The sequence below is a fragment of the Macrotis lagotis genome, chromosome 7 (assembly GCF_037893015.1).
Source record: "Macrotis lagotis isolate mMagLag1 chromosome 7, bilby.v1.9.chrom.fasta, whole genome shotgun sequence".
NCBI classification, from domain to species: domain Eukaryota; kingdom Metazoa; phylum Chordata; class Mammalia; order Peramelemorphia; family Peramelidae; genus Macrotis; species Macrotis lagotis.
Genome location: NC_133664.1, coordinates 115,963,443 through 115,989,208, shown reverse-complemented (window position 1 = coordinate 115,989,208; position 25,766 = coordinate 115,963,443). Strand labels below are relative to the sequence as shown.

Genomic DNA, 25,766 nt, shown 5'->3' with positions numbered 1-25,766 from the left:
CCACCACCACCACCACCACCACCACCACCACCACCACCACCAAGTTCCCCCTGCCCTCATTTGGCATATTAGGATGCTAAGGTCCAAAGAAAAGAAAGAGACTTGTGCTTAACCTCACAACTGGTGAGCACAGAGTGGGCCTCAAACACAGGACTTCTAATTCTCAGCCCAGGGCTCTTTCCACTATGCTAATTTGCTTAATAAATTGAAAAAAGTTTGGGTATTATTTCACTCACTATCGGAAACAAAATCTTAAATATGATTCCCAAAAGGGATCTGTTTGGGGATAGAAATTCAGGGTTCATATTGTCAGAGAAAAAAAGGTCTTTTTTTTCTTTTATATCCTTCACTACAGCAATTCATACAATTAAAATGAGAAGGAAGCCTCTGTGAATAAGGTGCTGATCTTAGCCTATATTAGGTCCAGGGCTCCCAAACACTGTGTTGCTTATTAATAACAGCTAATACTGTGTACTAGCATCTTGCCTCTCTAGTCGATGAAGCCTTGGTGGATTTGAACTGGAGTTCTTAACTAGCAGCTTAATCCAATTTTTATTAAAAGAAGAATAACCTGGAAAAAAAAAAAGACAAGCCTGATGAAAAACTAAATGCCTTTGTGGAAACAAAGACTATCTGCCTGGCTTCTTGGAGGAAGTGAAAAACCCTGTGAATGTCACCAATCTGTCAGGGGTGGAAAGTGGAAAACCCTCTGGTCAGTTTCATCTAAAGGGAAGTACAATATGGAGGTGACTTTTGGGTGAGTTTGTCAAAGGCTCTCTGCTGCAGATAAAAATTCAATAACCTTTCACTGTGAATGTGCCACAATTATCACTCATTTAAAAACAGTTTCTCTAATAGAGTGTTTTATCATGCTGGACAGTCTCAGCATTGTTCATTATTTAGTGTTTGCTAAGCTGATGGCACTTCCACAGTGGTTCCCTTATCTCCACTTCTTCAGAATTGGATTTTATATTTCCGAACCAGTCAGATATGACAAGTCATTTTCTCCTCTCTTGTCTTTTAAGGGAACGCAAACTTCATCTTTTTTACCTTTCTTTCTTCCTCCCTCCCACCCCCCTTTTTAAAACAATCATCACTTAAGGATTAAAGTTATTAAAAATGTCCACATTAACCAGAGTCAGACTACAAAATGGGGAGGGGGGATTATATTTGAAATGGAATTGGAATTCTCTCTCTCCTTTTTTGTTCCTTTCTTTCATAATATCTCTTTAGAAACCCATCCTTCTAAAACACACAGAAGAAGCCAGAATAAGGTATCATATAACATGATGTAGTTAGAAGACAAGGCAAGGCATTATTCAAATTATTATATTATAGAACCTCAATCAAGGTAGTGATAAGCTGGGTAAGTGGATCTCTCTGCAAATACAGACTATTTATATGAGAAACTTATGGAAAGGAAAAGAAGATAAGGTCATTAAAGTTGCCGCTTGGGAGTGGATGCCAATTCAAACACCTTCCCAAACCTCCCCTCCCAGAATTTAGTAACTTTTAGTTAGTTATTGACAAAAATTTGAGTTTTAACAATGTAGGAAGTTCTAAAAGATCTGTGGATTGATGAGACAAAACTATTGAATTATGGTAGCAGAACAGATAGACTACTGAACCTGGGTTCAAATTTTCCCTCTGATACTCTCTAATTTGTGATCCTACACAAGACATATGACTTTTTATCTGTAAAATGGGCATGATAATACATGCATGTGACAGGCTGGAAATAGCATGTGTAACTTGCACTGCAAAACAGCTATTATTGGTGTTGTTATTGAAGTAAATATTGTTTACATAATTTCTTAAAAAGATGAATATAAAATTAATTTTTCCATGTCTCTACTTTAAGAAATAAACACCAATTTTCTTTGGCCAGTATCTTCTTCACATGTAGTTTCTGATCTTTATAAAGGTTTTAAGGTTCAAAGCTAAGATAATAGGGAATATGGAACGTTGAAAGGACATTGGATTTGAAGGCTGGAGACCTGAATTGCATTTCCTACCTCTACCATCATCAATTAATTAATAAACATTTTATTAAACTCCTAGTTTAGGTCAGGCCCACCAAAAGAGGTAAAAGATAGCCCCTGCCCCCACAGAGCTCATAATCTAGTGAAGGAGGTATTGGGTGAGCAGGTATATATAAAGCCAGCTATCTCCAGGATTGATAGGAAATCATCATCAAAGAGGGATTGCAAAAGCCTTCTTGTAGAAGTGGGATTTTAGTTGGGACTCAAAAAAGTCAGGGAGGTCAGTAGTAAGAGCACTAGGGGTAGCTAGGTAGAGCACCAGCCTAGAGTCAGGAGGATCTGAGTTCAAATTCAGCCTCAGACACTTGACTCTTCCTAGCTGTGTGACACATTGATCAAGTCATTTCACCCTGATTTCCTCACATCCAAGGCTATCTCCAATGTTCCTGATTTATATCTGGCCACTGGATCCAGATGAAACTAGAGGAGAAAGTGAGGTTGGTGACTTAGCACAGCATCAACTCACTCCAATCCAATTCATGTGCTTATCATGGCATCACTTCCTTGATGTCACAGTTGTCATCATCAACATCAACATCATCATCATTATTATTATCATCATCATCATCATCAATCATAACAGGGGATGGGCAAGAGAGGCAGCCATAGAGAATGCCTGGGACTGAGAGATGGAGTATCTTGTTTGTGGAACAGTCAAGAGTCCTTGTCCCTGGATCAAATGAGGAATTAGGTATGAAGAGACTAGAAAAGTAGGGGGATGGAAAGAGGTGCCACATTATGAAGGGCTTTGAATGCCAAGAAGAGGATTTTGTGTTTGATCCTGGAGACAATAGGAAGTCATTGGCATTTACAGAGTATGGGGGAGGGGAATAAAGGGGTGGTGACATGATCATATTTGTGCTTTAGGAAAAGTACTTTGTGGCTAAAACGAGGATGGATTAGAATGATGAGAGACTTTGAGACAGGAAGATCTACCAGCAGAGTATTGCAGTAATGCAGGCATGAGATGATGAAGGACTGCACAAGAGTGGTGGCAGTGTCAGAGGAGAGAAGGAGGGTATATTTGAGAGATGTTACAAAGGTGAAATCATATAGAGTGTGAGAGATAGTAGGAATGTAGGATGAATCCTAGGTTGTGAGCCTGAGAGATGACCAGGGTGATGGGAGGGGTTTAGAGGGAAAGATAAATGACTTCTGATTGGGTTATATTGAGTTTTAGATAACTACTGGACATCCAGTTTGAGATTTCTGAAAGGCAGTTGGAGAGTAGATTGGAGGTCAACTGAGAATTTGGAGCAGGATAAGTAGATTTAACAATCATCCTTATAGAGCTGGTAATTAAATTCATGGGAATTGATGAGATCACCAGAAAAAGTACAGAGGGAGAACAGAAGAAGGCCCAGGACAGAACCCAGATGGACATCTAGCAAAGGAGATTGAGAAGGAAGAATCAGATAGATAGGAGAACCAGGAGAGAACTATGTCTGTCCCCAGGATCTGGGACAGATAACTTTTTCTCATAGGTCTCAGTTTCCTCATTTGCAAAGTCAAGAGTTGTATTTGATGATTTATTAGATACTTTCCAACTCTACCATTCTTTAGATCTATGAGACCATGAAAATTTGATAGGGTTTCCTGGAGAGGCCAGAGGTTTGCTGACATGATAGCAAAAATACACCCCAAAACTCTACATTTCTTTATTCAGTATTAGAAACTCCCTCATTGAGTCCTCCAGTGATGCCTTATTTTTTTTTAAAGTGTAACAGTATCTGCTAGGTCAACAATGCTATATTATTGTAGTTCTGTAGAAAAGTATGAAACAAAGGAATGGGAATGTCAAATACTAACCATTTTCATGAAAGTACTTCCTAAGCAGGGAAATTTTGGAATCCAGAGAAAGGGAAAATGTATGAAAGGACTTTTATAGTCTCAAGAAAGAAATAAAACTTCTGTGATCATCAGAACAGAAACAAGATTAAACTCAAACTTTCATCCATGTCAATTAGTTGAGAAAATGAAAAAAATAGGGAAATTACATTCATAAATTGGTTGGGGTTTCTTTTTTTGGCTAAAAGTAAAGTAGTTCTCTAACTCTCAATTGACTCCAACATAGATTCAACGCTGGAAGGGACCTTGGAAATAGTCTAGTCTGTATCTACCTTCAATATTACAGATGAGGAAACTGAGGCTCCTCTCTTGCCAAACTTCAGCTTGTACTCACTCCCATCATCCATTTCCATTGTTCCTACTCAGAATGTGCTGAGCCAGGCTAAAGAAAGTTCACCACTGCTGTACTTCATTTTATCCAACTTTTACTTAGCCCTCCCTGCCTCTGGATATTTTTTTTATTCATATATAATTGTTTTTCTATCTCACTCCCTACAGAAGTTATTCCAAACTGCTATTCCCTCTTGAAGCTCCCCCCTCCCCCTGCAGCTGATGACTGTGTGTCCCATTCTCATTATTAGAAAACTCCTTGTCATATTTCTCTCTCTTTACCTTTGACATAGAGGTGGCCTTTCTTGCCAAGGCCAAATCCTCTTCTTATACATGTGATCCCATCTCCTCCTATCTTCCCCAGCCAACTGCATCCAAAATTATCTTCCAACTTCCCCAATTTGGATTCTCTGACTTCTTACTACCCACTGGCTTCTTCCCTTCTACCTTCAAACATGCTCATACCTCCCCCCTCCTTTAGAAAAAAGCCTTTGCAAGGGTGGCTAGGTGGCACAGTAGATAGAGCACTGACCCTGGAGTCAGGAGTTACCTGAGTTCAAATCCAGCCTCAGGTACTTAATAATTACCTAGCTGTGTGGCCTTGTGCAAGCCACTTAACCCCATTTGCTTTGCAAAATCTTAAAAAAAAAAAAGCCTTTCCTAAATCATAATATTCCCTTAAGCATTTGTCCTATCTCACTCTCCTATATATCTCAACCCTTTCTCAGCCAAAATCTTTGAAGAAGTTGTCTGCTCAAGCCTCTATCATCACTGCACCTCTTACCCAGGCCTCAACTGAGGGTTTTTGTGGCTTCTGACCTCCTAACTCAATTGAAACTGTTTTCTGCAAAGTTATCAGGGATCTATCTCTTACTTGCCAAACTCTATTCACCCTGCTACTCACCTTAGTTCAGGCCCCTAAATTATGGAATCAGCCTCCTGATTAGTCTCCCTTTCTCATTTCTCCCTTCTCTATATTACTGCTAAAAATAATTTTCCTAAAGTGCAGATCTGATTATGTGACTACTCGTCCAACTCCACTGACTTGCTGTTGCCTCTAGAATAAAACAAATTCCTCTATTTAGCCTTTAAAATTCTATAGCCTTGACCTATTTTTCCAGCCTCCTTGAACATTTCTCTCCCTCTTTTACTGTGAGTGTAAAGAGAGAGTCAGATGTACGGGCTGTTGTGAAGGACAAGAGGGCAGGATAGGACAAATGATAGGATATGTGGTATAAGGGAAAGTGAGGAGACAGGAATAATGCCCAGATTAGGAAGTCGAGAAACCTGCTAGCCTTGAAGGGCTTAATAAAATTCTGGCTATGACTACCTGTATTAATTTAAGGGAGAGAGGGATGATGGCAAGAGGACATACAAAACATAAATTGATTTGAGAAATGACCACAAAATATTTACCTGAAAGCAAAGGTAGAAAGTTCATACTGTTTTAAGTTAGAGATGTGTGGCTGATCAGCATCAATAAAGAGAGTTTTCATATCAGGAATTCCCTTCATTAGTAAAGTCATAAGTTCATATTTTAAAAAAATAATAGCAAGGTAGATTCTTTGAGGTTGAGAGGTTCAAGAAAGACAAATATATTTTTTCTCTTGGTTTTTTTTTTTGAGGGAAGTTGGAAGGGGTTTTAGTCATGGTCTCTATCTTGATAGCAGAAACTAACTAATCCCCACTCTAGAGAAAAGCAATTTCCTCCAATCGTAGATTGCCCAACTCTCAAGAGTGCTCATCAGAGCTGTCTCTGAAGGGATTGTCTTTGAGCAACACCACAACGGAGCTCTGCTATCCTCTTATTTGTATTAGAGCTACCACAGCCCTAATTAACGCATTCACTCAAGCCAACAGCACATGGGATTTTAATAGGAAGTGTGGTAATGTGCTATGGAAACACCCCCACAAAGGGGATTTGCATATGCTACAAGAGGAGCACAGTTCACCATCAGACAGATGGTTTCCAACAGCTCCACAGCAACACAGAGTTTTTTCCCATCACCTCTTATCCCTAGAGACAGGGAGGAAGAAGTAGAAGTCATCAGTGTCCTACCAAGACCAGCTATCTATGGTTCTTGAAGTCAAAACTGTTGTATTCCTCTACTTGTTTCTCCTGCTTGGCACCATTATCTTACTCATTCTCCCCTGCAAGTATTTTACTTTTGACTTCCTCACTTGAGTAACCAATACTTATGGTCCAGAAATATGGTCCAGAAAAATGCCCATATCTATCCCTAATTGATTCCTTTTCTTGGACCCTACTGATTCAAAATGACAATGATATTCTATGATGTATAATAAGTCATTCACCCTATGTATTTTATTCTAATGTCAAAGAGATCTTCCGCATAGATCATTTGAAATTAGATATAAAGTCCCTACTTTTGATATCTGCCCAATGTTAGTGGTGACCTTTGAATCCAAAGAGAGAGTAGGGTAGAACATTTTCTGAGAATCACAGTGGGAGAAATTTAAAGTTGAACCTCTTGTATCTTAGAAGTCCTCTTCTTCCAACATTCTCTAAAATATGTCAGAAGACACAGAAAATTAACCTTCTTGCTGCATTATATTCTGGAAAAAATGGAATTAAAATTGCCAATACGCTAAGTATAACCAACTATTTATACCTAAAACCCAGTGTAGTTCTGGTCTCTTGGTCTATAGTCATCAGGAAATTACTCTGTTAATCAACAGACTAAGGTGGATTGATAGAACTAATCAGTCAAAACTGCAAGCATTTATTAATCACCAACTATGTACCAGCACTATGTTAATTGCCATGGATATACAGAAAGGCAAACATTTCCCTCAAGGAGTTCCCAAAGTAATGGAAGAGGCAGCATACAAACAACTATGTACATAGCGGGCAGAGTAAATTGGAGATAAATAGGAAGGCACTAGAATTAAGAGGGATTAGGAAAGGCTTCTTGAACAATGTGGGATTATAGTTAAAATGGGAGGAAACTAGGGAAACCCAGAGGGAAGAGAAAGAGGGAGAACAAGTTCATCCCTGAAGGATAGTTATTAAAAATGCCTCGGTTGGGCAATGAAATTATGAATGAATGAAAAATATGAGACCAATGTCACTGGATCCCAGAGGATAGTCCAAGAAGACTAAAAAAGACATGAGGTTAGACAATATTTTAAATGTATTACTTATGTGATACTGGGTCTGGGGGATGAGGGGCACTAGGACTTAGGGAATATTGAGGGGTGGAAGGGAGGGAGGTGACATTGTCAGGTTTAGGGTTTAAATTCTTTAGGAGGTAGACTAGAGGAGAAAGAGTGATCTGAGGCAGAGGCAGCCTATTAGCAGGCCACCTTGAGGTGAGAGAGAATGAAAAGTAAAGGATGACACTGAGAATGTGAGCCTGCGTGATGGCAGTACCCTGGACTGTGACAGAGAATTTAGGAAAAGAGGGAAAGATCTTTGAGAGGAAAGACTATGCATTCAGTTTCAGGCATGTTGAGTTTAAGATGTCCTGAGGACACCTGGTTCAAGATTTCCAATAAGCAGATGGAAATGTGAGACTGGAGGTCATGAAAGAGGCTAAAATAGGATAAGTAGATGTGAAGATCATCTTCCTAGAGATAGTCATTGAATCCATGGTAGCTGATAAGATCACCAAGGGAAATGGTTTATAGGAGATGAGAAGAGATCTCAGTGCAGAGTCCTGCTGGACACTCATGGGTAGAGATCATGACCATGATGATGATCCAGCAAAGGAAATGGAAAAAACAAGAGAACCAGGAGTCAGCTATATCATAAAAACCAAAATAAACAAAATATTGAGGTCAAGAAGGATGAGCTTTGAGAAAAGGTTATTGGATTTTGTAATTAATAAATCATTGGTGACAGTTTAAATTGAACAAGATCATACACTTAACTCCAAAAAGTTCAGAAGACTTTAAGAAGACTTGTTGACAAGACCTGAACTGGACCTAAATTAGAAGAAAAACAGATAGACAAGTTAGTACCATAGTCCGTAAGAATTCTAGGTCTCTTGAGGCTCTAGGAGTATCTAGAGATATCCCATGGCCTGCTGGATGAAAAAACTGCTATATTAAATACAGCACAATATTTTGAATGCATTCTTAATGCAGGATTCAGCTATATAAATCAGCAAAAAAGTTTCATGTGATTTCCATTATTAGAAAAAGAAATTGTTATATAACTTTTACTTATGGACCCAAAACTTATCCACAATTTTTCTGATCATTCCCCCTCTGCTACCAGCCATTCCCAGTTTGGTTTATATATAAAGTATCTTTTAGACTAGAAGCTCAGAAGTCTTTGCAGACATGGCAGTAATCTTTTATTACATGATCATTCATCAAGGGTGAAGGAAGTGTATTAATATCATTTCAGAAATAAAGAAGCTAAGGATGTATAATCTAAAGTATCTGAATTATGTCAGTGATGGAGTCAATTAGTCTTTTTTTCAGACTCCAGTTTTAGGGCTACATTTACTGGACAACGCTGCCTCCAGATGGTCAAGTTAAGAGACCACAGGGGCAGCATTATCCATCTGAATACATAAGCCATTGCTGAGTGCTAAAACTCTTAAAAGGAAAATTCCCAGGGCCACTTAAAGACTTTCTTTTTTAGAGGTCAGATAATGGTGTTTAAGCAAAGTGACAGAGAATAGAACAGATTCAGATGAGATGGGATATTCTGAAGTTGAGAGAACAGCAACAGAAAATTTTCATGGAGGGGCAAGAAAAATATAAGTCATAAGGTTAAAGAAAGGAAGTATGAGAAAGTGGAAAGAATGATGAATTTGAAGGCAGAGTTTGAATCTCTACTCTGCTTACTTATTATCTGTGATCTTGGACAGGTCACTTCCCTTTCCTTGGCTTTGGTTTTCTCACTTCTAAAATAATGAGGTCAGAGCAGATAGACCTCTAAGACCCTTGGATTTCTAAAGTTATAATTTGATGTTCTTGAAAAAACTGAGGAAAAACAATGTAGAAAAATGGATCCTTAATTATTCAATCGTAGGAGGTTTTAAAATATCTACATGTCTTATTGATGCTTAAAAAAAACATTTCTGTCTCTTCTTAATTTCCCTAATTTCCAATAGAGTCCTTTCTTATAACAAAAGTCTAGCTAAGCAAACAAATACCTTAGTCCTGTCTGATAATTCATGCCTCATTCCACATGAAGTCTTTTATCAAAAAGCTTGAGTGCTGCCTAGGAAACAGTCTCAGATCCTATATGAAGATCATCATGTGATTTGGAAGATGTCACAAATTTCTCTGACTTCCTATTCCTTCTTTTATAAAATAGCAAAACCAGTACATTTACTTCTGCCATGAACAGTATCAGAAAGTTGCCTTTATTAAAATATTTTGAGATTTTATTCCCTTTCATTACTGTAATCTTTCTTCTAACTCCAAGAATGCAAAGAATGTCATTGCCCAAGAGAGTGTGACTACTATTATTTGGTATGCAAGCTTTACAGATTATGAGAGAAGATATTAGAATATATGATAGCAGTTTTATAATTAATAGGTTGTGGCCATGGAGAGAACTTTATCTTAGAGGGGTTTTTTACAAATGATGCACTGGATTTTGTCAGTGTAGGGATAGATGATAGACTTCTAAAAATTATTCCTTCCTTTTAGTATGCTTTGAGGGTCTACTTGAAAGGGTCTTTCTGCTTAACCCTGTGATGTAAAATGAACTGAATTCTTTTAATGCAACCATCTTTTCCCAAAGTCAAAAGTTTTTCCAACCCCTGCATTGGGATGGGGGGGGTGATTATGGGTTGACTTGTAATACATCTTGTTGAATTGATTGCTCAGTGTTTTTTTCTGTTAAACTTTTTATTAATAACTGTATTTAAAAGTCAGACTAATTAAAGACTGTTAAATGTCTAAGTGACCCTGAATAGCCCTGAGAAGGTACTTGGAATACTGCTACTTCATTAATGCAATAAATGGTGTGATTGAAAAAAAAAACCCAAACCATAAATCTACACTTAATGTGAAACATCTACCATTAGCTTCAAGTACTAAATTTTGAACGTGTGTAGTCTCCAATGAATTCCTATTGGCAAGGCATAACTTAGTGTAAATGGGAGCTTTCCTTTTAAGGGCCTAAAGAGCACAATCCATCCTGGTCTGTAGCTTAAGAAGTCAGAATTCTTAAATGTTAATGGGATAGTTTCTGTACTCACTGCTTAGTTAGTAGATCCTTCAGTGATCCCCTCTGTATATCACTCCTTTACTAAGGATCATTTACTTAGGTTTTAAATAGAACACAAAAAGACTTCATCAATGCATAACTTTCATTCTCCTCCATCTATTCCCATTTGAAACACCAAAAGAATGTTTCATTCCCCAAAATAGGCGCTCTCCTTCACCCAAATATAATCATTAAAATTCAGTGTCATGGTTAGGTAAAGGAATGGAGTTTATAGGTAATTAGTTTGGATTTGTATTATTGTTGCTTTTCACTTGGTTTCCTACCTCCCTCCATTTTCATGGAAGGTCACCTCTGCGGAGCAACCCCAGCACCATTAGGAGACCGTGCCCATGATGGCCCTCAGGATCTCCCCATGAGTGCTCCATTTGTCTTGTAAAGCTGATCACTTGGTAGGACTCACCACATAGATGTTGCACATGGGGATTCTTGTCCTCTGTACACCTAGGGACTGGCCTGGGTGACCTTACATCCTTGGGGTCAACTTATGGGCTTAACAAGCAGAGTTAAGATAGTATTCTCAGCAATAATTTCAGTCAGTAGGGGTAGAAAAGAATGGCACATCTTCATTTTCAGGACTCAAAATCAGACTGTCACCTTTTAACAAAACTACTTGTTAAATATGTGTCTATGAATAAATCATCCTATCTCCTCATTTCTCTGATTGAAACCTTTCCATTTTCTTTGTTCTCTGCTTTCAAATACTCATTAATCAATTTTAATATAATAATGGCACAGCTCTCTAGGGCATTTCAGTGGATTCTCAGAGGAGGGATTAGGAGAGGTGGGGTGGGTGGTAAGTTGAACTCCCTCCTACTATGCTAAGTGCTAGGGGTCCAAAAAGAAGAAAAAAACAGCCCTTGCCTTCTGGGAGTTCATAGTCTAATGACAACATAAATGTTTGCTTCTACAGGATAAATAGGAAATAATTAAAAGAAGGAAAGTACTAGAATGAAGAAGGTTTGGGGATAAGTTTGGATTTGAACTTGAAAGAAGCCAGGGAAGCCAGGAGACAGAAATGAAGAGGGTGAGCATTTACATAGAGTACCTAATCACATTACCAGTCAGACTTGCTCATTCAGGCTTAAGAGAGCCACTTGTTAAATTTTCAGTAAGGATTTTTACTTTAGGAACCAGCAAAAGCTACAAATCAGAGCTTGACTTTGCTTTGTTGATTGTCCAGACTTAAGAAAATGTTAATAATGTAGAGTAAACTTAAGAGTATGCTTGACCTATAGATTTCAACTTTTTTTTCCCCTTTTGGAGAGTTGGTTATTAAACTTTTGCCAGCATTCCTAATGGCCTTTGTTCATCTTCTAAGATTAGAGTTCTTTTCAAGAACTGACCTCATGTCTCTCACCTTTCTCAATACCATGAATTTGAATTTCTTCCCAACTTTCTCAACCTCCTTGATTCTAACTATTGATCTCAGCTTTCTACTGTGTACTCTTTCTTTCTCAATGATCTTTCAGCTCTTGTAGGACTTATTTCTAAGTCTCTATGTATAGCCATCCTCTTCCTCCTGAGCTCCAGTCCCACATCTCTGACCACTGGACATTTCTGCCTGTATATTCCATAAGCATATCAAACTGTAGATTCAAGTAGCACTGATCACCTTTACCCCTAAACCCATATCTCTTCCAAACTCTTATTTTCTCAAGGGCACCACCATCATCCTACCATCACCCAAGTTTTTAACCCTTAAGTATTGCTCACCTCTTCTCTCATCATCAGTCTTGTTCTTTCTACTGCCCCAACATCTCTTCCATCTTTCCTTTTCCCCAACTGAGCTGCCATGTTATTTTGACTCCGACCTAAATTACTGCAGGAGACTCCTCATTGGTCATCATCATCATCCATCAATCATCCAGGCTACGCCCCCCCCCAATCTGGAAGCCCTCAGTCTTTCTGGACTGATTTTGCATTAGTCTTTTTAAAGCATTCTATATTTCAGTCAAACTGGACTGACCACTGTTCTCCATGCAAGATACTCCCAGCACCAGAGACCTCATTTCTAAACCATCACACCTCTCAGATCACTGGCATATCTGGGGCTCAGCTCCACCAACACACACCCTTAGCATGACTGTTCCAGATGTTAGGGCTTCCCACCCTTAAAATTCTTCATACTGAATTTGGACCCAGTTTGTATTTACTTATATATGTATGTGTTATTTCTTATCATTATTACCTAAGCATCTTGAAAGCAGAACTATTTTCAGTTTTTGTCCTTGATTCTCAGCCCTAAAACAAGCTGTAGCTAAAACACAGTGGGCATCCCTCCAATGCTTGTTGAATTCTAGTGGCTTCTTGAATTGTGTTCCCACTTCATTCTTACCAGCTCTGGCAGTTCTCAAGAGGAAGACTGTTCTCTCTTTCACCTCTTCTCTCCTTCAAAGCCACCTCAGACTAGGGGTATTGAAGACCCCTGAACCAGACAGACAGTATTTGCAAATTCGATTGACTTTCTGAGCAAGATAGGTAACCCTGACCAGAGAGATGCTTTTGTTCCAGTTTTCTCTCTCTAGCATGCCTGTCACCATGTGTGTCTTTCATTTGCTCTTAAGTTTCCTAGTACTTGTAGTAGCTAGGCCTTATAAAACATGAAATCTAATCACAAAAACAAGACACTTCATGAGAAAAACTGTCAAATGAAAGCACAAGTTCTTTGGAAGCACTTTACAAAATAAAGGATAATTCAGAGTTAAGCACTCATAAGTAGGTTGCATGTTTTGTCCAAATTTTATCTAAGTGTTCTACACTGGCCTATTTGACTTGGTGCAATTACATACAAACACAAACATGGACATATATGGTTATAAAATATTTAAATGAGAAAAACTTGACAAACTAAAATTTGAATGTTTAAATGAGTTTGGTGGCATAAAAGGAATATGGAAATAAACCTCTCCTTTGTTGTCATATTTCTCCACACTATTTATTAGAGCCTTTGAGTTCTGTGATGTTTTTATTTCCCCCCCCCCCCTGGAACATTTTCTTGAGCCAGAGTGAGAAGTACTGTCAACTCATGATAATAGTCATTCACACAATGGTCTTATTGTTACAGAAACCCAGTCATCACAATTTGAGACTCTGACCAATGTTTTTTGTTGATGTAAATTAATTTATTGATAAATAGTTAAGTAAGCATTTACTCAGCATATATTTACTTGTGTACAAAGCCCTCTAATTTTTTCATTCAGCATTCATTTACTAAACACTTATTTTGTGATATACTATGCTAGATCATAAAAGATAATTGAAATATAGTCTCTGTCCTCTTGGGAATCCACAATCTAGCCACAGCTGGGAGGTGGGGTACTTGGGGGTGGGTGTTGGGAAGGGGTAGTGGGCACAACACAAATCCACATATACAATATACCAATAGATGATAATGAAATGCATAATAGCTTTAAAGATGAGGATAAGGCAAGGACACAATGGTTCAAGGTTGGAGAAAGGACAAAAATAATTTGGAGAAAGGAGAGAAGACACTTCCTGGAGGAAGTGGCATTTGAGCTGAGTCTTAAAACTCTTAAAATGAAACCAATAGAAGCACCCCATAGAACAAAGTTGTGAAATAAAGAGTAAGAGTTCAACTACAAAATGATGAATTTGTCTTCCTAATAAAATCTGTTTTAGTTCAGTTCCCTGAAAGGATTTCACAAAACTCTGCTCTCTGAGAATTATGCCCCTAGATTATCGTGCCAGCTGAAGTCTTTTTTTGTAATTAATTAGCCATTCTCAGCTCCACACCTTTACCTCACTAGCTCAGAGATCCTTGGCCAGTGCAGAGGTCAACATCTTTTTCTGAGCCTCACCAGAACTGGGCTGTCTGCCCTTGGCCCCACACAAAATGGCAGCATTGCAGGTTGACTTGTATTTAAAGGACCAGGCACATGATTTTCTTCACCTTTTTATGCCATATCAAATCTTATCTACAAAGTTTTACCATCAAAACAAATATACTGAAATATAAACAAAATTGGTTTGGGCCACATGTACATATTCCAGTTCCATATATTTCTTTGGAGGTTTCTAGAAACATGAACCAAGCCATTTATACTTCACAGGCACAGTTTATATCATTTGAAACACTCAATAAAAATGCAGTCTCATTCTACAGATGGGTGTCATTTAATTAAAATATGTATTTAAAATGCAAAGGGCTACATTAATTCAGCACTATGGCTGAGATTTTAATTGCACTCAAGTTAGGAAATTCTGAGTTAATGCTCCCTTGGCATCTTTATGTAGCCTTTTTGCACAGATGTATTGTGATCAGAAGAGGCTTTCAATATGCTTTCACATGCTGTAAATGTAGTAATGACTTCAAGATCCTAGGGCAGTAGCAGTTTAATCACAGAAAGGGAGATTTTGTTCAATAGAGGAGACACTGCACCCTTATGGCTTTTCTTCCTAGTTCTGCCACTGATTTACCATTGGGCATCTGGCTCATGATGGTCATGAACCACACCTTACTCCACTAAAATATGACCATCAGCATCTGCCAGGAGTGTCTCAGGGCTCACTTAACCTGAATAGAATGCACCAACCTTACCAAGACTTCCCCAACATGTGAGAAATGACACCAGCTATCAGGACACTAAAGGTCAGACACACCCTTGTCTTATCACAAAAATGGGTAAACTTGGATGCAGAGATAGTTCAATGAGGATTTCAACTACTTCATTTTCATAATCAAAATGATATAGTCATCTACATTCCTGACATCATCCTTGTAGATGTTTCCTTCAGTAGTATAAATCTCTGACCCAGCTATAAATCTTTTGTCCATGTTCTCCAAATTCTACATAAATTTACAAAAGTTGTTCCAGTTAATGTGTTGGGAACCATCTCAGGTTTCCCTTAACATCAAGAGAATAGCAGTGGAAGACAAATTTTAATGTTTTTATCATTCTTACCATGGGATGATCCCAAATGTGCTGTTTGTTTGGTTAGTTGGTTAGATGATTTGGGGGGGAGTATTCAGTATAATAAAATGGTATCTTTAAAGACTGTCTTCCAACAAGATGCTTCTTATGCATGCATCAAAAAAAAATGAAAGTTCTTCAAAAGACAAGACAATAGCAATAACCTTGTTCTGGGACCCTTTCCTCTGGGCACTCATATGAGTCATAAAATGGGGAACTGTAGTTTACCAAAGGGAATGCCTACATTTCTGGGGAGATAATGCACAATATCCAAGTTGGAGACAATCTCCAAGGTAAAATGATCAAAGGACCTTTTTTCTGTATGGAATTGCACTAATTTTTTGGAACCTCTTGAATGAGATCCCATAGCCACTCAAAAGAACTTGGCTTAACCATCTATATATGAAGAAACAAAGAGAAAAAAAAAACTTACTTGTCCAGATTATGGCATGCATTTAGATGGATGATATATTATCATATTTATCCATTAGAATATATATATTTTTATATTTGATTTATATTGTTGCTGAATTGTTTTTGTGATCTCATTTGGGGTTTTCTTGGCAAAGATACTGAAATGGTTTACCCTTTCCTTCTCTAACTCATTTTACAGATGAAGATCTGAGACCAAAAGATTAAGTGATTTGTCCAGGGTCACAAACTAGTTAGTGTTTGAGGCCATATTTAAACTCACCAAGTTCAGTCATCCTAACTTCCTTTACTCTGTCTACTTTGCCACATAGCTACCTTTATCTTAGATAGATATTTACAAGTTGGCAATGAATGGTACCCAAGATGAAACAGAAAGGTGGAGAATGGACTGTATGGACTTTAGAAAATGACAGACACCCCTTAATGACCCCAAACTTCTCTCTGAAGCAAAAGTCCATCCTTTTCAATACCTTTTTGTTTTTTTAGCATTTTTTGCCTCTTTTATCTTTTGTTACATGAATGTATGTCATGAAACATACACAATCTTTGAGGAATTAGAAATTACTATCCTCAGAAGGCAGTAGAGAAGCGCATGAAATGTGTGAGGAAGCTGTAGCACATAACAACTATAAAACTATGAAGAATTAAAGAAAAATATTGCATTAAAAAGTGTAGCTGAAAAAACCCAAATATATGAGTTTATTTCTAAACGGTTTGATAAAAATTAATTCAATAAATATTTATTAATCACAATGCACAAAGCAATGAGCTGGAGGAGGTAGCTGGGTCTTATGACTATATCATTGATCAACAAACATTTCTGGGGCCAATCATGTTTCCATTGCTGAACTAGGTATGAGGGATTCAAAGGAAAAAAAGAAGTTATCTTTGCTTTCAGAGGATTTACATTCATTTGGAGGAGATGTGTGTATATATGTGTGTGTGCATGTCTGTATTTATATGTATATACAGAAATATGCACATATATATTCAGAATAAATACAGGGCAGTTAACCATAATCTACTTAGGGAAGGAGGGCATTAGCAGTTGGGGAGAAATTCAGAAGTTAATGCTTGAGCTGAATTCTGAAGGAAGTGAGAGATTCTATGAGGTGAGAATAAGGAAGGAGTGTTTTCTCAGCAAAGGTCCAGAGAGAGACAGAAGATGGAGTGCTGAGAGAAGCCTCTGTGGCTCAACCATAGAGTATGAGAAGGGGAGTAATGTAGAATGAGTCTGGGAAGGGAGGGTCAGGCTGGTCTGCCAAGAAGGGCTCAGTAGAAAGAGCACCAGCCCTGGAGTCAGGAGAACCTGAGTTCAAGTCTGACCTCAGACACTTAATAATTACCTAGCTGTGTGACCTTGGGCATGTCACTTAACTCTATTGCCTTGCAAAAAAAAAAAAAAAAAGAAGTGCTATGAAAGACTAATAAGACGTCTGACCTGAGAAGCACTAGGGAGCCACTGGAGTTTACTGGTAAAAATGTGTCTGTATGTAAAGACATACAGTCAGCAGCTGGAAGATGTTTTGGTAGGGAGGCAGGGAGATGAATGAAAGGAGAGTGAATGGTGACCTGAACAAAGGGGAGAAGGGGAGAGATGGGAGATGGGGTACAAAATCTGAAATGACTGGATTTGGCTCTTTGGCTCTACAGAGGGAGGGAGAGTGAAGAGTACAAGGCCAAAGGGCTTCACCCATCCATGACAAGCCAGGAGAAGTTCACAGACTCTTTAAAAGCATAAACATTAAATACCTAATATTACAAAGGAAACTAATTATGTTGAAATTCAAATCTCATGATATATGTTTTTTTTTAAATTAATGGATCCCAGGTTATGAACCTCTTAGAGTTACAGGACCTGGGTTCAAATTCTACCCTCTAATGCTTACCTGTTGTGTGACTTTGGGTGAGTCCTTCATTTTCCCTGGGATGCTTTTCCTCATCTGTAAAATGAAGCGTTTGAATTAAATGACTATTAAGGTTCCTTCCAACTCAAGCTCTGTGATTAGAGGTAGCTATGTGGCAAAATGAGAAAGCACCAAGAGAGCACCAGAGGTGGAGTCAGTAGGACCTGAGTTCAAATTTTAACCTTAGACACTTACTAGCTATGAGACCCTAGGCAAGTCTTTCTACCTCTCTGAGCCTCAGTTTCCTCCAAGGCTTGTGGAGATCAAATTAGATAATAATTATAATTATTATAATAATTGCAAAATGCTTATTAGTGCCCAACACGTAGTATTATTATTGTTATTGTTGCTGTTCAGTTACCAACCTTGGAGATTAGAAGAAAGATGGTACCATTTAGATATATATAAAATCTTTATTTCTCTTTGTATTTTTAAACTAATCTTAACGGGTATAAATGTTGCCTGATGATTCGTATCAAACTCACTGTAATATAATCATTCCTGCTTCATGTAATATTGCCTTTTACTAACATAATTTAAAAATAATATTGATAATATATTTTAACCAAATCCCATATAACACTATGAAAATCCTATAACTGTATCATCCCAATACCCATTTACAGCACTATTTTTAACTGCCTGCTCCTAGAGGGTTGTATAGTGTAACATACACATACATACTTACATACATACATATATATGTCAAGGAGGACAAGAACAAAGAGAATGGAAAAGTGATCAGAACAAAGTGACATGTCAGTTAGAGATCAGTAGTATAAATGTGGAGAGCTAGAGAAGGAAGATAGAGAAATTATCAAAATAATCAAAGAAGATAATTCAGTAAGATGGAAATGTTAAAGAAAAAATGAAAATTTTCATTAAAGAAAGGTAGGAAAAAAGCTATTACTAAGAAAAAATATTAGAGTGATAAACTTTTAAAATCTGGTAGATATTTTGACGAATTATAGAACTTTTTTTGGTGTGGTAATCTAGCTAATGTTAATAAGTTTGGAGAAAGGAAGATGTAGGTCATCCAAAAAGAATGAATAATAGCAATATTAAGTTGAGAAGCAGTAATAAATGTGTTTATGTATTTTATGAGAATGTTTTTATTATGTATTTCTGCCCCTGTGAAATCTTTTTAATTAAAAATTTGTTTATCTGAAATGAAACAATATATAAGAAAGCCCTTTGAATCCATAGGATGGGAGGCAGTATAAAAATCTCAGGAAAGAAAATAATTTAAAATCCATGTAGGGAATAAGCAGAAAGACCAAGAATAGAATTCAGGCTTCCTGGTTCCTAATCTCTGTCCCCCATTTATAATGAAGCCTTTCCGACATAAATTTTCATTTTAACATCATCGATTTAAGCAAGTAGCTATACTGTATTCCGTTAGACTATGTTCTGGTTTTTCAATGCATTGTTTCAAAGGATTGTGCTTGTTATTCATAGAACTACTCCCAAAATAAAAGAGACTGCCTAGAAGCTAAAATAACTTTCCATTTGTAGGTTCAGTCTCTAGGTGAAGAAGCCCCCAAAGAAAAAAATCATGTGGTTCAGAAGGGACTGCCTCAACCAGAGCTGTGCCATCTTTAATGGGCAGCAGAGGTAATAAATACCAGAGAGGTGAAATATAATTATTTGTATCAAAGGCCCAGACCTGACTTCCAAATTCTGCAGGTACAGATAAGGCTTGGAGGATTCTGGTAAATGAAGGAAACCTAATCATCAGTTTTAATGGGGAAGATTTGGTACATTGTAAGAAATTGATTTCTGTTTATAATACCGAAAATTAATAGGATGTCAGAGTTGTTGGGTGTTTTTATAAAACATTTCCAGTCATGTCATGAGATCCTATGCAAATCAGCCACCAGTGTGTGAAGGTCATTCCAAAAGACATGTACTGTCTATTTTTTTCCCGTTTGGGGCGGGGGGGGGAAGTTATAATATAAGGAAGAGGGGAGGAAGAGTGGAACAATAAGCAAAAGCCAAGGGTCTCTAAGTGCAGGTTTGAAGAAACTAGTGGAAAACAAGCCATTTTTAAAGGAATTATTGCCTTTTTAAGAGCACTAATTTCCAAGTGAAATTGATGCCTTCCAGCAGAGGCCGCAGAGGAGTATGGGAGGCAGTGCTAAAGAAACAACTCATTAACTGACTGGTGTACACATGCCATAAAGGACATTAATTCGCAAAATGAAAAACTAATAGAGTGTTTAGCTGGCTCTTTATCACCAATGACAGTCCGTACTCTCTTCATCATTAGTGTTTATTGAAGTGATGGGGGCTATAGTCCGACCTTATCACAGCTCATCTCAAATGAGTTGACTTCACTTTTTCAGCCTGGTTGGGCATTCTTCCTCTTCTCTATTAATTGAAATTAGCAGTCCGACTTGATCCAGGAACCAAGAGCACTCATTTTCCTTTTGCTTCCCTGCTGGATCCCTAATAACAAGAATAACAATATTTCTATAGTAGAAGTATTCGTTATTCATAATCTACTTATGTTAATTCTCTTGTGAGTTAATGTGAAGGCTAGTAGGTTTTGTTCCCATTTTACAGGTAGAAAAACTGAAGCACAGAACTGAGAAGTGAGACAACCTGGTATAGTAGCTTAAAAAGGCTTCATCTGGAGGGGGAGAAAAAAAGAGGATCTGGGTCTGAATGGAAGCTCTACCAGTCAGCAGCACAGTTGTGTTATAAGCCACTTGAATTATAGGACTTTCCCCTTAAACTAAGAAGAAATTCCACCCCAACCCTCTAGCTATTCATCTTTTCTCCTTAAATATTTCCCTTATGTGCACTCTCCATTTTGGATTATTGCTAAAAGCTTGACATCTCTATGCTTTCTACTTTTTTTTTGAACAAGGGAATTTGCAATAATTCTTCTATTATGAAGTATCTACCTTAGGAATCCTTTATCTTCTCTAGCCCTACTGAATTTCCTTTATAAAATCATCTCCTAAGTATTCAAGGATTGGCAGGCCATTTTCAAGGTTACTTCTGCCTTCTCTTTGCCGCCTCACTTACTTTTTTGGCTATTTCACTGATAACTACCTACAAATATTCTTGCCCTATTAACAAATTTAGAATATAAAAATAGTTTCCTTAAATCTAAAGTTATTTAAGTGAAACTTTGTTGCTACAGCATACATAAAGGATATTATTGAATTGAGAATCTTTAGGTTTTTTTTAAAAATATATCAAGTACTTAGTGTACATAATCATTTCATAGATGTTTCTGTATATTGTTCAACTTCTGCTTTCTTAGAATGTAGGATCTTTGAGTTATGATGAATGAAAAACAGCTGAAAAACATAGTTAAGAGACCATAGTTACATCAAATGTTGTAATAAACACACTTATACCTAATGTCTCAATATTTCTATCTTTTAATTATGACCCCTGGATTTTCTAAACTGCCTCATACCCCATCCTAATTCCTTCACTGGTCATCTCCTCTAAGAACCCTATTGATTTGTGAAAGTACCTAATTCGTGAGTTTTTTATTTTAACAGAATTTGTTAAAACTAGATCAATGAAGTATGATTTCTATGGGCTTTGGTCATAAAAGCTCCTTCAGTGAAAGAGCTAAGCATTACAGAGAAATTCATTAAAATGGGAGTTTTATTTGAGTATCATAAGTGGACAAGTATAAGGAAAAAATTGTAACTAAAATCCATTTATTTTACTCTTGCAGTTCAGTGGTAATTGTAAGAGGGAATGCTGCCCTCCCAAAGGGATATTTGTCATAACAATAATAAAATAGCACTTTGAGGTTTCCTTACAACAACCCTATGAGGTAACACATGAGTAATAATAATGTTTTATTAGTATAGTTATTGCAGGGTCAGAACCTGTTGTTATCCAATTTTAAAGCATTTTTACTAGAACTTGATTGTGTCAGCCATGGTTTAAAATAAGCTATTAATATTAATAGCTGTTAAATTAATAGCTGGGGGCTTGGAAATTCAATTAAGTAAACATTAATTAGGTCCCTAATGCACAGTAGAGGATACTGGGGGAGTCTTGAACAAAAAGAGCAGATAGTACCTGCCCTCATGGATCTTAAATACAAAGTAATCTCAGCAAGAGAACAGCAATCATGGTGGGGAGGGGAAGAGGTGGGGAAAGATTAAAGAAGGCTTCCTCTTGGAAGTTCCAGTTTCACTGAGCCTTGAATGAAGCTAAGGATTCTTGGAGACAAAAGGAATTAGGTTATGTCACCAAAGTGGAAAGATTTAAGATTTGTTGTGAGGAGAGAATGACACACTTGACAGCTATTTGGGTATGTCAGGTGAGGATTGATGAAAAGTCAAGAATGATTCTGAGTGAGGTTCAGAAACAATTTGGGGGGGGGATGAGTTTTGTTCCATAGGTATTAAATTTCAGATCATAGCTGAAGAGCTAGAAGGAACCTTCAAGATCATCTAGACTAACCTTCATTCTACAAATAAGGCTCCGAGACATTATATAATTCCTCCAACATCACACAATCTGAAGTGATGTCCTTGGATTTCCAAATCAATGTTCTTTGCTCCCTAAGGAAAATTTAGGATGTTGATGAGATAACCAGGTACAGATGTCCAGCAGGGCAATTGAAAAGGTGAAACTGAAGACAGAGAAAGAGATAAAGACTAGTTATCTAGTTGGGGGGGGGGGTCATCTTTGTAGAAATTATTATCTCACATAATAATAATTACTAAAAGGGTACCTAAGGAGAAAAGAGAAGGTAGACAGAAAAAACTCAGGGGCTTTTATATTAGATCTGAAATATCAACTTACTTTTGGTTGTTATCCACCAAACCTTCCAACAAAGTTGGTAACAAGTAGCCTTATTGATTCATTTAAGTTTATCTTCTCCTTTTAGCTAACCATTTAGAACATGGTGGGGAAGTTTGAGAGGCAGATCTAGAAGATAGGGAGGTAAGGAGAGTTTGTTGGTTGGTTGGAATACAAAATAATGAGCATTAAAATTATCTAAAGGTATGCAGCAGAAGAGAAATGGGAAACAATTTTCCTAACTGAATTATCATTCTCTGAATGATAGAGTTAATACAACTGTTAATAATTCTAATGAAAGTTTAATGATAAGGTTTAACCTTTTGACTGGAATAAAGTTGTTGGGCCATCTGTGAATTTCATCTAGATTGATGAAACCTAGATTGGTTATCTCTGTTCCCTATTATCACAGATGAAAATTGATTCTACTATTGATTTTACAGTTATTCATGTTTGATGTATATAGTGTTTGCACCTAGAACAAGTATGTGGTAATAGAATTGCTTTGAAATATCACTTAGACAAATTAAAACCCTGAACAAAGCCTATACTCTTTAAGTAGTATATTTTATGCATAGTAGCACATAGTTCTCAAAGGCCTTGCTAATGGAGAAACATTAACATATGTGTAATCATATATAAAGAAACCATTTGACTATAAGGGGATATACTATAGACCAGCTAGATAGATAGATGATGTAGATGATGTAGCTTATAGAAATGTCAGAAAGGCAAGAGGGCTTCAGTTGTCCTGATGTCCTGAAATTCTTTGTGTTTCTCTAACAGTAAATATTTAAGTCAGTCTGTTTGAAGGAAGAGATTTAAGAAATGAATTGTAGTAGAAATAGCAAAACCTTCCTACATAGAATAATAGTTGGTTTCTTGTAAACATTGGTATATCTTATAACAACTAAAAGTAACTTGAGATGAGTTTGAAGTGAAAGGAAACAACCACAAAAATGTTATTGTTTTTTCCTTTTCACTCTCTTCCTTTTTCCTCTGTAGGAGGATCCTACTATAGCAGAAGGAGGAGGAAGTAGTAGATGTGGTCACCATCAGCAAGTCATCATTGTCATCATCATGACAATAATGATTCACATTTAGATTGTTCTTTATTGTTTACAGAATACTTTTATAATCACAAATATTATTCTCATTTTACCACTGAGGAAACTGAGGTCCCTAAGGGTTAAATGACTTACTCGTAGCATTGGGATTCAAATCCAGATCTCCTGAACCCATATTATAGAATACAGAGCTCACTCCCTAATAAGCCTTATTAATTTTAATACCAGTTAGACTGTGTACTCCCCTCTGGGATAAAAAAAATCATACTATTACCTTCTATAAAGTTCAAAAAATATGTTTTCCCCTCAATGATAATGACCATTAGCAGTATGAACGACTAAACCTCATTATTAGTTCTTGCCCTTGTGCTCAATATGTGCTTTCTACAAGATTTTCAGATTTTTGAGAGCTGCTGTCTTATTATACTGAGGGGGTCTGTAGAGGTTAGTTCTAGCTGGACCTTTGAAAGTTTTTATGTACCTGGGTGAGTATCCTGGGTCAGATTTCATAATTAAACTTAGTATCCTTAGAGTATATGCACATAGAAAAAAAAAATTTAGACATTGAGGTAATTCAGCTAACATTCAATAATCAATAAATTATTCTGCCTTATATGACTTAAGAGCTCAATCTTTAAACTGATATAGAAGCAGATTATAAATGTTATAGTTTTTAAAAAGAGAATACAGAATATCAATTATTCTACAAACTATACGGTGAATCTGAAATGAGTGTGTGAAGAGCTTCATGGGCTATTAATACATAGTGACAGAAATATGGTGACATATTATTAACCATCACAAAGCATTAATCTATATGTGAATGTCACCAGCTCATCAATTTAACCCATATAGGGAACATTTGACACAAGAGAGACAGAACTGGAGCTACTTACTGTTATCTTTATAGCTCACCAGAGGGGTGTCTCCTCTTGTCCTCCCAGATCAGAAATTCCACTAGAAACATTACACATCTACAAATGTCATCCTGTGTGAAAAGGGGTTTGTTGTCTTTCCATTCCTTTTTTTCTGACATGCTCATTTCCAGAGCATTGGCCTCTCTTGCATTATCCAGCATGACTGTGTCTTCAAATTTGGTCAAGGACCATTCCAGAGCTATTTCAAAAGTGATCTTTAAATCAAATCAGATGAGCTGCTATCTAGATCCAGAATAGCTCAATATTAGGGATGAGAGGAATCTGTGTTTTCTTTTTTCTTTATTTGTTTTTTTTAGGTTTTTGCAAGGCAGTGGAGTTAAGTGCTTTGACCAAGGCCACACAGCTAGGTAATTATTAAGTGTCTAAGACCAGATTCGAACTCAGGTACTCCTGATTCCAGGGCCAGTGCTCTATCCACTGTACCACCTAGCAGCCCCTGGAATCTGTGTTTCTGTGATCCTTGCTACTGTGAATGACACTGGATGAGTTTTTGCCACTAGTTAAGCAGAGATGGCCCAAATGTGTTAGGACCCAACTCAAAAGGATGGAGAAAGAGAAAAAGGATGGACACCTATTTTTTTTTTGTAAACATTTGTAAAATTATCTGTTTCTCGTTTGTGAAATTCTGTCTCCTGTTCCAGTGTTTTTGCACAGATGAGCTCTCCATGTCCAGAATCCCTAGCTGTTTTCTCTCCATCCTGAGAACTTTATCCTTTGTGTCTTATCCTTAAATGTATACATTTTCTATCTCTTCATTGGAATGCAAATTCCTCATGGCTAGAGAAGATCTTGGTTTTGTCTTGGCATCCCAACAAACTAGCAGTATGGTTCATACATTGCAGTTAATAATGTTGACTATATTCAACTTAATATACATTTGTTCAAGGAAGAAATGATCCGAATTGAACCTATTTTGCATAAGGGATTTTTGGGGCATGGGGAGAGTGCAGAGAAAAGAAAATATAAAGAGGAAAAAGATAAAATCCCTACTGCAAAGAACCTTACAGTCCAGTAAGGGAGATATAAACAGTTAATACAGAGAATATGGAAGGTAAAAATAAAGTCCTAGCAGAGTTTATACTTCAAAACTTGAATGGATCTATTTTTTGATGAAAATATATTTTCATCCCATCTTGCATAATTCTTTTATTTATTTTCTTTCATAGATCCTCCTTTGGTGGCCTTGCTCTAGTATTTTTTTCATATTACATGGGTGCCAGTGCAATATTTGATTCTTCTTACTGTTATCTCATGTTCTTGCTAATGACA

General features: G+C 37.1%; 1 protein-coding gene and 1 long non-coding RNA gene across 4 annotated transcripts in view; one reads left to right on the top strand and one right to left on the bottom strand.

Moving 5' to 3' along the window:
- Positions 1-25,766, top strand: part of EXOC4 (exocyst complex component 4) — a 914,582-nt gene that overhangs the window by 796,359 nt on the left and 92,457 nt on the right. The window lies entirely within an intron of this gene.
- LOC141492921 (uncharacterized) overlaps positions 19,971-25,766 on the bottom strand; it is a 39,483-nt gene continuing 33,687 nt past the window's right edge. For both annotated transcript variants that reach the window (XR_012470078.1, XR_012470077.1), the window contains exons 3-5: positions 22,496-22,621; positions 22,151-22,322; positions 19,971-20,155 (exon numbers count right to left, since the gene is read on the bottom strand). This is a non-coding gene — a long non-coding RNA (uncharacterized LOC141492921). The remainder of the gene's footprint in view (positions 20,156-22,150; positions 22,323-22,495; positions 22,622-25,766) is intronic.